The sequence below is a fragment of the Diabrotica virgifera genome, chromosome 8, assembly GCF_917563875.1.
Source record: "Diabrotica virgifera virgifera chromosome 8, PGI_DIABVI_V3a".
NCBI classification, from domain to species: Eukaryota; Metazoa; Arthropoda; class Insecta; order Coleoptera; family Chrysomelidae; genus Diabrotica; species Diabrotica virgifera.
In genome coordinates this window covers 102,349,674-102,365,697 of record NC_065450.1, presented here as the reverse complement: position 1 = coordinate 102,365,697, position 16,024 = coordinate 102,349,674, and the positions used below count along the sequence as shown (strand labels likewise).

Here is a 16,024-nt window from a genome sequence, read left to right as displayed (position 1 = left end):
ACAGAGGAAACTCTCGACCCAGACTGCAGGGTTACACCTGGTGTACGGACGGGTCTAAAACTGCAGACGGTTTGGGCGCAGGAATATTCTGTAGTGGTGGAAATTTCAACATTTCTATTCCACTGGGAGAATATACCTCCGTATTTTAGGCAGAGATTTTTGCAATCTTGCAATGTACAAGAGAAAACAACCTGAGGGCATTCGAACTGCAGCGGGTTAACATATGCACAGATAGCCAAGCAGCTAAGGTGAACTCTAGGCTGGTGTGGGAATGTCGACAAGAACTTGACAGACTGGCACAACATAACAGTGTTATGCTGGTATGGGTTCCAGGTCATCGGGGCATATACGGTAATGAAAGAGCTGATGCAATTGCCAAGAGAGCATCAGCTACGAAATACCTGGGTCCAGATCGGGCCGTAGAAGTGCCAAAAAGCACCGTCCGCGAACGAAAAAAAGCCTGTATCCGAAGCCAACACAACTCACACTGGGAGAGTGTACCCGGTCAAATACATGGCAAGATGTATATCGGACGGACATGTACTAGTATAGGGCTGATTTACTGCTGAAAACAAGCAGAAATCAGCTCAGAGTCATGACAGGTTTCCTCACTGGACAAGCGCCAGCTAAGGGTTACCTGCATACAATGGGGCTGTTTCCTGGAGACTTGAGCTGCAGACTCTGTAACAGAGAACCTGAAATAGTCAACCATGTTTTGCATGACTGTGAGGCATTGGATCGTATGCGGCAAACACTTTTCGGAGACATCGAAGTGACTCCAAATATATATGGCACCCACCCACTAGACCTGTATAATTCTGGAATGGGTTTCATAAACGAATGAAAGATGTACAATAAGCCAAGTGGCTGCAGTACAACCGGTTCACAAGATACGGCTTCCAGGGAAAAAAATATAAACATTAATATAATTATTTATGGCCAAAAAAATTTTCTTGAATTAAATTAATTGACAAAAAAAAAAGAAGAATGTAATGTTATTTATTTAATTCAAGATACATTTTACTACTGCCAAAAATAAGAAAAAAATGTTTATTTCATAAATAACCATTGCTTTTCGCTTAAATTAAATAAAAATACAAAAATAGACGGTTTAGTTTTGATTTAAATCTGTCTCCTGCCATCCCCCGATAGCGCTATTTCTAGGTCTACCTTTTGTCAAGGAGGCTATGCAAGAAGACAAATTTAAATCAAAACTTCCGTAGTTCTCGGTATACAATAAAACTATTTATACCGGAGTAAGGTTAGAACGCCCTCTAACGGGGAATAAGTCCTCGAATAACGCCCTCGAGTCGCCATTTATTTCATTTAAATTAAATAATGTTTAAACTTCTAAGAGGCAGTGGCCGGCGGGAGCTGGCTTGAACATTGAATTTAAGCGAAAAGCAATGTTTATTTGTGAAATAATCATTCTTCTCTGTTTTATGGCAACAGTAAAACGTATTTTGAATTAAATAAATTACATACATTCTTCTTTTTTTGCCAATTAATTTAATTAAAAAAGATTGTTTGGACACCCTGTATAATTAATTATGTTAATGTTTACATTACTGAATAGAGAGTTAAATAGCTTTTCAAATGAGCTAGGACACGGCCCCTATTCTTATTTAAAAAAATTATTGATGACGTCATCACGCCCAGATGGATGACGTTACTTTTAAGATGTGTATGCCAAAATATTATAATTTAAAAATAAAAATCGACCTGCTTCGGGAATTTTAATTAAAGTCGCCAGTTTACGAAATAACGAATTTATTCCTTTCATTTGCACCATACTGTAATAGGTACTACATTATTTTCTAAAGGCAGATTGTTCATTCGTTAGGCATTTGACGAGTTTTGTTATCATTCTATTGCATACAATCCTAGTAGATAATTGACTAGGGTAACAAAGGTAGTACGGGAGAAAATTGCGCCATCAGTCACAGACTTCATCACTCTAAACTAAATGATATAGTAGCAATGTTGAAGTTACGAACAATCCATACAAACCTAATAATATAAATATTATTCAGGTCTATGCTCCAACAAGTGACAATTCAGAGGATGAAATCGAAAAATTGTATAACAACATAGATGAAATAATTCGAGTGACAAAAAGAGGTGAGATAACGATAATCATGAAAGACTTTAACTCCAAACTTGGTCGTGGTGCTGAAGGAGACAAGATAGGAGCGTACGGTCTCGATATCAGGAACAATCGGGGAGAGAGACTTATACAATTCTGCGTAGAGAACATGTTAATAGCCAATACCTTATTCAACAACATCCTTGAAAATCACCTGCAGCAACGGAAGATACTAATAGCATTGTTAATAATCAAATTGACTCCATTTTGATCAATAACAACTGTAATAAGTACATAAAATATACGAAAACCTACCCTTGAACTGATAAACATAGTGATCATAATCCAGTTATAATGGATATTAGGTTAAAAAGATTTCTGAAAGTTAAAAAGGAAAAGGTGACAAGAGAAATAAGTATTAACTTGGTACAGACAGACGTTGAAGTAACATGGAGTGATCTAACAACGAAAATATCAAAGATACAGGAAGATGACATCGGGTTCATGAAAACCAATTGGGAACAAAAATGAATAATGCAAGAGATGGACCTCATAGACGTAAGACAAAAACATAAAACAAACCCAATAGAATACAATAGAATCAATAACAGTCCAGAGAAATAAAGATTTTCTCGAGACACTCAAAGATCCAGGTAGCTGACTACTTTTTTAAACTCTTTTATTTAGTTCAATAGTTTGCGTCAAATCTTTAGACGTTAATTTCACTGCCTTTTCTCCAATGCAAATGAATGAAAATTTGCAGACATATGCATTCGCGGGAACAATACACGAATAATCAATAAAAAAATTTTTTTATGTTTATTAATTGTTTAAATAAAAAAACGATTTTAATGGAAAATGCTTAAATTCTCTTGTTTTTTACAATGTAAAAACTTGAAACTTTTACGGATTGTAGCTAATGATATGAGCTATACATAATTTCACTTTTTACGTTAATTGTTTACGTTATGCTTCATAAATAAACAATAAAGTTTAAAATTTTTTGCCGATTCCCTTTTCATGTTTAGTACATCATATGTTTTATACATATTTTAAGAAACATGACGATATATTTTAATGTTTGAAAAGTGTAAGACTAAAAAGTAAAAAATAAAAAAATATGAAAAAAATTTTTTTAGGAAACGCTTTTCTTTAGTTACGAGTGACTAAAATTAAAATATTTTAAAAAAAATCAAACTAAAAGCAAAAAATCAAAAAAAATTGAAAAAATCTAACACATAATAAGACGCGCCACGCTTTTCTTTGACGAATGTGTTAGATTTTTTCAATTTTTTTTTATTTTTTGCTTTTTAGTTAATTTCTTTAGTAACTAAAGAAAAGCGTTTCTTAAAAAATTTTTTTCATATTTTTTAATTAGTTATTGTAGATCTATAGGAAGAAAACCTACCTGTTTCCTGCCTAGAGTTCGCGTCCGTTTTTAATTATTAACAATTTAGTGTAAAAATCGCGATTTCTTTCGATTTTTTGCATCCCATTCAAAAGCTAAATAGTTGACATAAAATTACAAAATTTAATTTTTTAGAACATTGAAAAACCTTCAAAATGCCGATTTTTGAAAGTTAGAAAGTTAATTTGTTGCTACGCAAACTGCAAAATAAGTGAAAATCGTTATTTGTTAATAACTTTTACTAAAACTACCTTAAAACTTTAGTGTTTCACCCAAAGTTGGGTATTGGGGTACTTCACAAACCCTCAAAATTCCGATCCATTAATTAGTATAATAGTTATTCTATTTGTTTATCCCAGAGATTTTGCAATAACATAAGACAGAAAATAATGAAGATAGGGCAATTCTAAGTATGCCAAATGAAAGTAGAAGAGTGATAGTATCAAAATGTATTAAAAAAAGATAAAAAATTAATTAATGTAGTCAAAAATCCTAATGCCAAATTTTTGAAATTTTGTAGTTTATAATCATTTAGAATAACTTTAAAAATGTTGTGCGTATAAAAAATCTTTTTATATATTCGAAAAGCTAGTATTTTAACACGAATTTTGAAATAAAAAAAATTAGCCTGGGTTCATTTGGAAAGAAATGGATTAAAAAAAAATTAGAATATGTATGAAAGAACAGAAAATAGTAATGAATAAATTACTAGAATTTGGATTATAAAAGATTGTTGATTACTATACATAACATTAAAAATATCATTAGTAAACGGCTGTTGAACATTTCGGATAACATAAAAAACAATAAAAATTCTTCAGGAAATTTAAAAAATATTAAAAAATTGCTTAATTTTGAAGTTATGATCTAATTTTGATTGACTTTTTAACATTTTTTTATAAATCCTAAATACATGGCTGACAAAGACTAAATGTAACTATGGTTACATTTGAGACGGAGGTACAAAAACCTCCATCTTCAAAAAATGTAGAAGTATACCGGCACTCAAATTTATCTGTTTGTCCTTCGTGTAATAGTGTATTTGTTAGATACCTACATATATGTTAATAATTTAACTTGCCACCAATCATAATAAATGGCATTCGAGAATACCTTTCTTTTCTTGACGAAATGCCCCTGAAGATGCTCTAGGAGCGAAAGTATATTTGGGCAAGGTTAAATAAAATTCACTGCTCGATATCTTCCTTTTATTTCGTAAAATTCATAAATAAAATAGTTTTGCCATTTGCACATTAAAAAATTCACAATTTGCGAACACTCCCAAATATGTACAGAATAGTAAACCACATAAAAATAATGCATAAACTCACAGAAAAATCAGCATTTGATGTATTATAGGGCATAAAACATCCACCAACATATCTTTTTAGTCAAAGCATGGCTGTTAACCTTGTGATTGTGAAATAGTGACAATCAAAAATACAACATAGCATTAGTGGTTAAATAAGCGATAAGTTTAAAGTAATAAGTGATAGCATCCTCAGAAGCCCTTGGTTTTGAAACTTTTTGAGCATTTTGTCAACTGTCTATTGTATAGTTGTTTTATAATTGAGAATATTTGCGGTGTAGTCAATATTTTATTGAGCAGAAACAATGAAAATGTATCGAAAGTTGCAAGTGATCAATAGTTTGAAAGCTCATTAAAGAAAATTGCTTATCGAAAACTAGGACGCCCCAAAGAAGCGTTTATACTTTGCATGTGGTCCATCATATCAGTGTTGACAGACTCGAGTTCATATGGTTGATTGTAAATCATGTAAATTGGCGTTCATGTCAGTTGCTAAATGGTGCGTTTAAAATTCAACAAAAGAAAAAATAATAGTATAATTAACAAGTTTAACTAATGAGTAACATCCCAAACGGAAAATTTTATAAAAATATTAGTCGTCAGGGACTAGACATACAAAACTAGATTAGGTTAGAATAACGATTAACACAAGAAATACAAGCAATATAATCACAATAATATTAAAAACGTCACAAAAGACAAACAGAAAAAACAGTAAGCAAAAATCAGTATAAAAACAAGTAAACTCAATATTTAAAATCAGATTTTCAATCTGAATGGTTAAGAATTCTACCTCGCCTGATATTGACATACCTAGGCGAAAATGACATAGTTACTGACCAAGCTGTAGTGAGTGGCTAGTTTTGTTCATACTCTATGTTTTTGATAGTGCCGAAAAGGAAAATTAAGTTTATTTTAAATTATAAGGGGGAACATCCTCAGAAACGCAATTTTTACCCTAAAAATAAAAAAAAAGAAATCACGTTTTTTTTGCATTTAACTCGCTACAGCTCTGTTCGATTTTATTATTTTTTTTTCAGATATATTTATTTCAGAAATTTATTTCAAATACTTTAGAAATATATTCAGATTACAGAATATATTTCTTACATTTCTGAGGACTATAGGACCTGTTGCAAGCTTTCAGTCAAGCTTATTCTTATAGAAGCTATATTTTTTTTAAACAAAAGGTGCAGATTCGTGAATTACAAAGTTAAATCGATTTGTAATCACGTTTATGTTAAAATATAGAGCACAAATAAGTTTTGTGGGGAGTTTTCGACCAAAATATTTTATAGACAAAAAATGTTGCAACTTTTAAAACCGACGTTATACACCTCCAGAATATTTATCGCTTATTTCTCGATTTCTCACCAAATAGAATCGCTGATTTCTCGAGACACTGACCACGACTGGTGAATGACTAATTTTGGTCTTACTTTATGTTTTTTATGGTGCTGAAAACGAAGATAAAGTTTATTTTGAATTATAAATGGGAGAACATTGTCAAAATCGCAATTTTACCTTAAAAATAAAAAAAAATTAAATCACGTTTTTCTTGTAATTTATATTTTATTATAAACGTGATTAAAAAGCTAAAATTTCAAATTTTGTCACTTAACTTTTGCGATTTAACTTTAACAATTCATATATTTGCACCTTTTACTTTAAAAAATTCATAACTTTTATTAGAATAAGACTGAATGCTTGTAACGGATTCGATAATCTTCAGAAAAATGAAAAATATATGCTTTAAAAATTTCGAGTGAAACGAAACGAAAAGAGTGAAGGCAGTTAACACGTTAACGGACAGAACGTCTATAGACGTCTAATTTCGATTGATGTAATATGACACAACGTATATAGACGTTGCATTTTTCCTACTCTATTTTGCAAAATACATATAGTGTCACAACACTTGCTTATACATTTGACGCACTGTCCGTCAACGTGTTAAATAGTAGAAAATATCCAAACTATGAGTCCCGAAAGTCTACTTGCAATAGTAAGGGAAAAAGGCAGAAATAAATTAGATTACGATCAGATAATAATGGATATGACAAATAAATAAAAAAAAAGAATAAATGAGCCTGACTAAAATGAAAATATTTACGAATAAAAATGAGTGATTGGAGAAAAAAATCGCAATTTAAATAAATCCTTCATTAAAATAACCTTAGTATTTAATTAAAGGGGTAGGCGCAAAATCTTGGTAGAATGCTATTTAAATGCATTCATTTGTTCGAATCCTTTAAAAATGAAAGATTACATTATTATCGAGGGCTTAAAGTCCCTGAAAATTTCTATGTTCATTTTAATAGGTTTAAAAGGTGAAAAAAAAAGAGAAAATTTAGTGTGATTTTTAATTTCATATATTTTCATTCAAAAGAAACTTTTCGTTTATTCTTTCGGGTCTTTCGGCCCTCGGTAATAATGTAATCTTTCATTCTGCGTTTAAATTTTTTTTAAATATTTATTAGTTTTCTCAGAATTAAAAACAAATAAATGAATTTAAATAACATTGGACCAAAATTTTGCTCCTACCTCCTCAAGTAATTAAAACTTACTAATAGTAAACGTGCTAATAAGCTGTTACATGCTACGGAAAGAAAATCATACTCCTTTTAATGTTCATAGATTGCAAACAAGCGTACGATACAATAATATGAAATCAAATATTTCGGGAACTAAAATACGAGTAACTAGAAGTACAACTAGTCCAAGTAATGAAGCTTAAAATAGGACAAAACCTCGCAATTTTTACAAAATGGATAGATTTGCTTGAAAATTTGAGTATAAGTAGTGGATAGTCCAAGGATCAATATCTATATGATGCCGTAAGGAGCTTTTACCATGGGGGTGGTTGCCACCCCATCACGGGGGTGGAAATTTTTTATTATATTTTGACCGCAAAAGTTGGTAAAAACATTCATTCTAAGCAAAAAACGTTTAATACATTTTTTTGATAAAATTTATAGTTTTTGATTTATTCGCTATCGAAAATGTTAGTTTTATGTCGAAAAAATCAATGTTTTCTGTTAATAACTCAAAAAGTTTTCGTTTTATCAAATCAACTTTACTTAACGAAAATGTACCTTTTGAGAAAAACCGTGTTTTCTAATTTTCTTTAAGGCCAACAGTAATTGAGTTATACTTTAATATATTGTAGCTCTTCTTCGTCAAATGCTAAATATTGCAGTTTCAAACTCAAAAGACGGGAAAACTATGCATTTTTCGAGGATAACTTGTTTAATCTAATTTAAAGTATTTAAAAACATCTATCTCCAGAAATAAAAAAGTCTCTAGCTCAAAAATTAAGTGACTTATAATGAATAGAATGTCAGTCCCTATTTTTTTCAGGGAAAAAGTGATCCGACACAACCCCCTAATCACCGCCCTAATTTAAATTAGTCATTGACCTTATTTAGTCTTCTTTATTTATATATTATTAACAGGTTCTAGAAGTTTGACCGGCTTAGAATGATTAGTTTAAAAAATAAAATGGAGTTAAAAGCGGATAACGAATTTTTGTACTTTGGAAAAAAATGCCCTTCTCTTCAGAATAAAAAGATTAGCATCAGAGATACGAAAAAATGTTTGAATATGAAATTGTAGCTTATTTAGTGCCCAAGAAGATAGTTTGCCAAAATTTTTTTTAAGGCAAAAAGTGAGTGAGCTATTGACAATTAAAACTTGTAATAACATGCAAAAACCACCTTTACCAACCCTTTCAAAGTCACCCCTTTTTGCGGCTGAGGATTTTAAAAAGATTTAATACTAATAGCCTTATAGATCTTGTAAAAACCTACAAAATCCTTTTTTACCAAATTTTCTAAGATAAAAAATAAAAAAGTTACGGTTAAAAAATCAATATATTTTTTTGAAAAAAAAAATGAGAAATATAATTGGGAGCATAATAATGTAAGTTATCGGTGTTTTTAGTCATTAGCCTTGTTCATGATTCTTTATTTATGTATTATTAATAGATTCTAGAAGTTTGACTGGCTTAAAATGATTAGTTTTTGTAGTTTTGTAGAATTTTTGTAGTTTGGTAAAAAATGCCATTTTCTTCAGAATATAAAGATTAGCATCAGAGATACGAAAACATGTTTAAATATGAAATTGTAGGTTATTTATTCCTAAAAACATGGTTTAAAGAAAATTTTTCTACGGCAAAAATTGAGTGAATCGTAAATGAGTATACTATCGAAAAAAATTGATTTTTTCGATATAAAACTAACACTTTCGATAGCGAATAAATCGAAAACTGTTAATTTTATCAAAAAAATGTATAGAACATTTTTGGCTTAGAATGAATGTTTTTATCAACTTTTGCAGTCAAAATATAATAACAAATTTCGACCCCCGAGATGGGGTGGCAACCACCCTCATGGTAAAAGCGAATTACGGTATCATATAGATTTTGATCCTTGGACTATCCACTACTTATTCTCAAATTTTCAAGCAAATCGATCCATTCTGTAAAAATTGCGAGGTGAAAAGCTTCAGTTCCTGTACTAAACGAAATATGGTCCAATTAGAAAATAATGCTAAAACCAACCAAAAAAGTCTAAATGGCATAATCAGGATTGTTATGCAAAACAAAGAATGAGACAAGGAAATCCATTGGTTAGAGTACTCTTTAAACCAACGCTAAAAATATAAATGGAAGTATGCAAGATAAAAACAAAAGCAAATATAATAAAAACTCTATGATGAAGTAAAAATAACAAACTTTATAAAGTCATCAGAAATATGAAGGTTGGGACATTTAGAAAGTCGGTCTGATGGCCAATCGAACCAGCGTGCTCGATTCCTACCGGAAAGGTGTGTCGACGCTAGAAAAAAGAAAAAATAATATATAGGACATATATAAAATAATTTAAAGAAAGGATGTCAAAATTAGTTCTGTCGCGACAAATACAACACAGAAGAAAATAGAGTGCATGACAAAGACATAGCAATAATGATAAAAATATTCAAAATGTACAGACATGAACAATTGGAAGAAGAATATGCAAAATAAAAGAAAATTAAACGAATACTTAAAGAAATGAATAAAGGGAAGGATTCGAACGAGTTTTCTAAAGGCCAAAACTGTTCTATTGTGTATTTTTGAAATTCAAAGAAGCTTTTTTAAACGCTTTTATTTAGTTCAATAGTTTGCGTCAAATTTTTAGACGTTAATTTGACTGCCTTTTCCCCAATGCAAATGAATGAAAATTTGCAGACATATGCATTCGTGGAAACAATACACGAATAGTCAATGAAAAAAAATTTTTTATGATTATTAATTGTTTAAATAATAAAAAACGATTTTAATGGAAAATGCTTAAATTCGCTTGTTTTTTACAATGTAAAAACTTGAAACTTTTACAGATTGTAGCTAATTATATGAACTATACATAATTTCACTTTTTACGTTAATTGTTTATGTTATGCTTCATAAATAAATAATAAAGTTTCAATTTTTTTGCCGATTCCGACTACTTTTCATGTTAGTACATATTATGTTTTATACATATGTTAATAAACATGATGCTATTATATTTTAATGTTTGAAAAGTGTAAGACTAAAAAGTAAAAAATATCAAAAGTATGAAAAAAAATTTTTTAAGCTTTTTTAGTTACGAGTGACTAAAATTAAACATATAAAACAAATCAACCAAAAAGCAAAAAATAAAAAAAAATTGAAAAAATCTAACACATTCGTTAAAGAAAAGCGTGGGACGAACTTAATTCGATGAAGACGCACCACGCTTTTCTTTGACGAATGTGTTGGATTTTTTCAATTTTTTTTAATTATTTGCTTTTTAGTTGATTTTTTTTTATAATATTTTTAATTTTACTCACTCGTAACTAAAAAAAAGCGTTTCTTAAAAAAAATTTTTTCATATTTTTTTATTCCATTTTAAAAGTGATAATCAGGGAAACAAAAAAATCTGATCACTATTTATGTACTTTACCTTATTTATTAACGTTGCTAAATAAATATTGTAATGAATGATGAAAAACGCACAAAACTAAATTCACAATTGACAAGTTCAAACTGTATTCATGTTCAAAACTAAGTTCTAACACGTATTTCTTTAAAAATATTTTTCATATAGTTCAGATTAAAGAAAAATGGTACTTATACTCTATAGCACGTGGTAAACCGTTCAAAAACAAAGTTGACGTACTCCTGCCGTATCGAGAACGGTACTAAACATAAACAAGCAGTAAGACAACACAAGAGTACCTGCTTGTGTTGGATATGGTGTGGTGTGAGAAATCTGACAAAATAGTACGGTAAAATTTACGTGAAGATATCAAAAATTCTTATTGCTCATAAATCAGTTGATCAAATATGTATATAACAAAAAACCATAGTTTTTAAACACTGAATTGACTTGGGTCAAATTTAACCCTTAACTTGGCGGTGTGTACTCCAGGATACGTTGTTTATTAAAATTAATTTCTCTATATATACGTAAAGTTGCCGCGAGATTTTAAACGTACCCTCTCCATAAAGTATTCGCCTAACCAATAAATTAATTTGAATGTCATACACAGAGATTTCCACCAATGAGAGAGCGTTTTATGTAAGCGTGCTAAAAATGGCTTCCAAAAAAGGTGTTAGTTTGTGTCATTCGGAAAGTAAATTCATTTTTTAAATGTTTGAAGTTATTATCTGAATTGGTAAACTATAATTCTAGATAATTAGGCCTGCAACAATCAATCGTATAAAATAATATTCAGGATTCGTTTATAAACAAATAGATAGGGTCACTTTGAAAAGTAGTATCTCTGAAAATACATTGCCAGGTTAGCGGCAATTTAGATAGTATCCTTGAATATACATTGGCAGGTACTGATGAAAATTGAATGAGTATCTTTTTGGATACATCACCCGGTATATGGACAAATACTAACTGTTTCTTATTAGCTACTTTGCCCATTAGAGGATTAACAGAAAAGTGATAAAAACATTTGGTATATTATGTTTGTAATGATTTATCGTATGTTCTTATCTACTCCAAAAGCTTTGTATGTATGTCCCAGCTTGTATGTATGAATTATTTATGTATGTCCGTCAATATTTCTTATTTCTTGAAAGTATTCGTATAAAAAAATGTTACAGTATGTTTTCATATTATCGAATTCTATTTTTTACATATTAGGTATATACAGTGCGTCTATAAAGTAACGCATAAATTCATTAGATATTATCTAAATAAACATAGAAATGCCCGAAACAGATCGATTTTTATTTTTAAATTACGATTTTTTTGACATAATACTAGTGACGTCATCCTTCTGGGCGTGATGACATTATCGATTACACCGAAAAAGAAGATTCGTAGTCACGTCATATATTCGTAGAATATACCTGGAGAAGATGTCAGAAAAGATCTTTTCGGACACTTTTCAACTTTTACAACCAAAGGACGATGCCGAAACTGTTGCAAAGGACAAACAGCAATGAGTTGTACAAAATGTAGGGCGAGATTATGTTTGACGGAATCCCGTAATTGTTTTTATGATTTTCATAATAACTATTTTTAATAATATATAGTAAAATAAGTATTTTTTATACTTATAATTACTTTCTACTTTTATTTTTTGAGTGTTCCAAGTTTTATTTGAAGTTTTGAATTTAAGTTTTAAAAATAAATGTTTGATCATCATTGTAGTTTATTTATAATTTATAAATGTACATGATTATAATATATATTAATTGATTCAATACTGTGTGTATTAGTCCTGTCGCCAGGGGGGTACAACGGCCTCGTTAATTCAGATGGACTTACCCAAGTTTTTTTTATGTATTTTGACCCGTAGAACACGAATTTTTTGGGTAACAGTTGATCCGGATGTCGATAAGATTGTTATAGACCAAGAACTTGAGGAATCAAATAACAGCGATTTTTGGCAAAACAAAACAATATTTTGTATTTTTTGGGTCATTTTAAGCAAAAAATATTTCTACAAGTTTTTTAGTAGGATGCACAGTTTTCGAGATAAACGCGGTTGAACTTTCAAAAAATCGAAAAACTGCAATTTTTAAACCCGAATAACTTTTGATTAAAAAGTAAAACAGCAATTCTGCTTAGCGCCTTTGAAAGTTCAAGTCAAATTATGTCGGTTTTGATTATTTGCATTGCTAAAAATTTATTGTGTTACTGTTAAACAAAGCTACAAACAACTAGTGCGTGAGTGATGTTTCTATGATTTCTCATTTAAAATCGAACGAGTAGGTAGAATAGGTACTAGTGCAATCAAGACTATTTCTACGTTACATGCGTTAAAACGCATGTAAAAGCACGGGAAACCCTACGTGTTTATAGCTTTGTTAAACAATAAAAAAATAAATTTTTACCAATGCAAATAATCAAAACCGATATAATTTGACTTAAACTTTCAAATGCGGTAAGCAGACTTGCTATTTTATTTTTTAATCAAAAGTTATTCGGGTTCAAAAATTGCAATTTTTCGATTTTTTTAAAGTTCAACCGCGTTTATCTCGAAAACTGTGCATCCTACGAAAAAACTTGTAGAAATATTTTTTACTTAAAATGGCCCAAAAAATACAAAATATTGTTTTGTTTTGCCAAAAATCGCTGTTATTTGATTCCTCAAGTTCTTGGTCTATAACAATCTTATCGACATCCGGATCAACTGTTACCCAAAAAATTCGTGTTCTACGGGTCAAAATACATAAAAAAAACTTGAGTAAGTCCATCTGAATTAACGAGGCCGTTGTACCCCCCCCTGGCGACAGGACTATATGGTTGAAACCCCTACACAAAAAGCCGTCTATTCATAATTGAAGTAACACAAAATTCCACAAAATAAAATGACAATATTAAACAAATCTACAAATGTTTCGCTAAAAGTCTTGAAAATTCTAAAGACTTTTAGCGGAACAATTTATTGTAGATTTGTTTATTGTTTTCATTATATTTTGTGGAATTTTGATAATTTTGTTTTAATTCAATGACCCAATATATTGGTCCAAACTACAAATATACATCTTGGCAATGTATCTTTCTAGATACGGAGGTATTTTTTTAATAACCTGGCAATGTATCTATTGGGCATCAGTACTTGTTTTATAGTGTTCCTGGCAATGTGTCTTGCGAGGTACATTGTAATGTACGGGACGCCTAGTAGTGTATCTTATGGGATACAATGTCAATAAAATGTCAAAAAATTTAAAATAGAAAAAAAACTGTAATTGACTCTGATAATGGAGCCTTCTAAAAATCACATCCAGTAAGCAAAAACATGTTTCTTACAGCGGTTATAGGCGCGCCAAGTTAAGGGTTAAGTCAGTTCTTGGCAGTTTATTGCATGAAATAAATAAATACTGGTCTCATTCACGGAAAAACAATTATTGAAAGTATTAATTATTATGGTTGGATTTGAGGTAAAACTTGAAGTAGTAATTTATTTAATATAAATGTATTATTTAATATATACACCTATCATACAATCCTCTGTTAGTAAACTGAGAAGAAATTTAGAGAAACTAGACACGTTATACATCTTGTAAATGCTGGTGGTCCAATAAATGATAATACAAGCCTTGATGTATAATTAAGTATGCCAGAGAAAGATTAATATAAAATTCATAATGTCCAGGAAGTCAATGAGGATGATCCAGATAGCCGAATGCAGTTTTGCGAAGTAATGCAAGATTTGTGTAGTCAAAATCCCCGCTTCATTCATTAAATCTTTTTTTCTGATGAAGCAGCCTTCTTGAGTCTGCAAAACTACAGATATTGGAGTGAAGAGACTCTTCATTGGATAACTGAGGCACATACTCAGCACTGTCAAAAATTAAACGTATGAGCTGGAATAGTCGAGGATGGAATTCAAGGTTCTTTTTCATCATTCTATACAGACATTTTCCAATTGAAAATGATCGTAATTTGTCAAATAAAAACATATGGTTTCAGCACTTTTGCACTTTGAACTTTTTGTTCGTGATTGTTTAAACAGATCTTCCATTGAAATAAACTTACGTGCATAGAAATCGGCCCACCTAAAAATTTGGTCATTTTTGAAGTCTCGTATTTCCTAAACCTGTTGGCCGATTTAAGTGATTTTTTACTATGTTATAGCCTTGTTCTTCAACAATATCGCTGTAATAATATTATTGCTAAACAGGTAAGTGCTATTTTATACCGGGTGTAACAATGATAGTGTGTTTTTTCCTCAAAGTTCGGAAATCCTGTGGAATATTCTAGGTATGTGGAATATTCTAGCGTATATAAAATATTGAAATTAAAACTCTACTGTAGCCTTATAGTCCTGTCGCCAGGGGGGGTACAACGGCCTCGTTAATTCAGATGGACTTACCCAAGTTTTTTTTATGTATTTTGACCCGTAGAACACGAAATTTTTGGGTAACAGTTGATCCGGATGTCGATAAGATTGTTATAGACCAAGAACTTGAGGAATCAAATAACAGCGATTTTTGGCAAAACAAAACAATATTTTGTATTTTTTGGGTCATTTTAAGCAAAAAATATTTCTACAAGTTTTTTAGTAGGATGCACAGTTTTCGAGATAAACGCGGTTGAACTTTCAAAAAATCGAAAAACTGCAATTTTTAAACCCGAATAACTTTTGATTAAAAAATAAAATAGCAATTCTGCTTAGCACCTTTGAAAGTTCAAGTCAAATTATGTCGGTTTTGATTATTTGCATTGCTAAAAATTTATTGTGTTATTGTTAAACAAAGCTACAAACAACTAGTGCGTGAGTGATGTTTCTATGATTTCTCATTTAAAATCGAACGAGTAGGTAGAATAGGTACTAGTGCAATCAAGACTATTTCTACGTTACATGCGTTAAAACGCATGTAAAAGCACGGGAAACCCTACGTGTTTATAGCTTTGTTAAACAATAAAAAAATAAATTTTTACCAATGCAAATAATCAAAACCGATATAATTTGACTTAAACTTTCAAATGCGGTAAGCAGACTTGCTATTTTATTTTTTAATCAAAAGTTATTCGGGTTCAAAAATTGCAATTTTTCGATTTTTTTAAAGTTCAACCGCGTTTATCTCGAAAACTGTGCATCCTACGAAAAAACTTGTAGAAATATTTTTTACTTAAAATGGCCCAAAAAATACAAAATATTGTTTTGTTTTGCCAGAAATCGCTGTTATTTGATTCCTCAAGTTCTTGGTCTATAACAATCTTATCGACATCCGGATCAACTGTTA

The 16,024-nt window shown here is 30.4% G+C and overlaps 1 protein-coding gene across 1 annotated transcript in view; it reads right to left on the bottom strand.

The window, feature by feature from the left end:
* Window positions 1–10,986, bottom strand: part of LOC114333307 (zinc finger protein 782-like) — a 476,554-nt gene extending 465,568 nt beyond the window's left edge. The window contains exon 1 of the mRNA XM_028283167.2: window positions 10,770–10,986. The gene's annotated coding sequence lies outside the window, so the exon portion shown is untranslated. The remainder of the gene's footprint in view (window positions 1–10,769) is intronic.
* Between the last annotated feature and the right edge of the window lie 5,038 nt (window positions 10,987–16,024).